Below are 1,123 nucleotides of genomic sequence, written 5' to 3' on the forward strand. Positions count from 1 at the left end.
TAGAGATGGGAAGGTAGTTAGACATACCTGACCGAAGCTGTGTCAGGAGGATTTTGTGGGGAGCGTGGAGATCACCCGGGTTGTATAGTTGTTTTGTAGCATGATCAGATGAGATGGATGTATAGGGCCTAGATGTCTTTCTTTTGTGGATGTATTTATTTCAATTTGGAAGATTGTACCTATACCTCATATTGTCAGCTTGACTTTTATTTTGATGGGTTCTTGTACCACTTTTTGATGAGACGTTGAAAAGTTAAAATTCTTGGAGCAGTTGTTTTGTACAGGTGTGTGCCGAGAATATCCTAGGGGTATGAGCTATGTCTGATAGGTCTCATAGCCCGGTGTATTTTGCTATTTAAATGCTTTGGATTTTTTTAATTTCAAAAACTAATTCCGCTGCATGTAAATATTTGTTGACTTTTGTCGTTATGTTACGACTTAAATATTTTATCCAAAAGTATTTCTTTCTTAATTTCTGAAATTCGATTTTTGTTAGTTTAAAAAAAAGGGCCTGTTCCAGAAAGGGTGGAAAAATTAGCAAGGTTAGCTCCCAAGATTTTTAGCTAATCAATACTTAGGACTACATCCAACACCTTGAATATGTAAAAAAAAAAAATAGAATTCAATACAAAAAGATTGGTCTTGTAGAGTTAAAGTGACTAGTGAATTAGTGAAATTAGATAGGAGAGTCCTCTTAATAAAAGTACCAACTTGTTAAGAGTTGCGTTTATAAGGAGAGTCTAACCCAAAAGACTCGGTGGAAAATCACTATAAGAATTGCTGGAATTTGTGGCAGCCAAAAGCCCTCACAAAGGAGGGAAAACAGCCACAACAGAGACATTTTTGGCGGCCTTAAACAGCCACAAATAAGCTAGTCATAAAGTTTTGTGGCGGCCAAAATGGCCACAAATTTTGATTTTTTCGTTACCATTTGTGAGGAACAAGACCGCCATAAATTCCTCCTTTTGTGAGGGTTTAGGCCGCCACAAATTCCAACTTTTGTGAGGGCCTAAGCCGCCAAAAATGTTAAAGCTGATTAAAAATTTAAGCTTTTGTGGGGGCCCAGGCTGCTACAAATTTCTCCTGTTGTGAGGGTTTAAGCCGCCACAAAATTTTGACTTTA

This window comes from Cicer arietinum, chromosome 1 (genome assembly GCF_000331145.2).
Source record: "Cicer arietinum cultivar CDC Frontier isolate Library 1 chromosome 1, Cicar.CDCFrontier_v2.0, whole genome shotgun sequence".
In the NCBI taxonomy this organism is placed as follows: Eukaryota; Viridiplantae; Streptophyta; class Magnoliopsida; order Fabales; family Fabaceae; genus Cicer; species Cicer arietinum.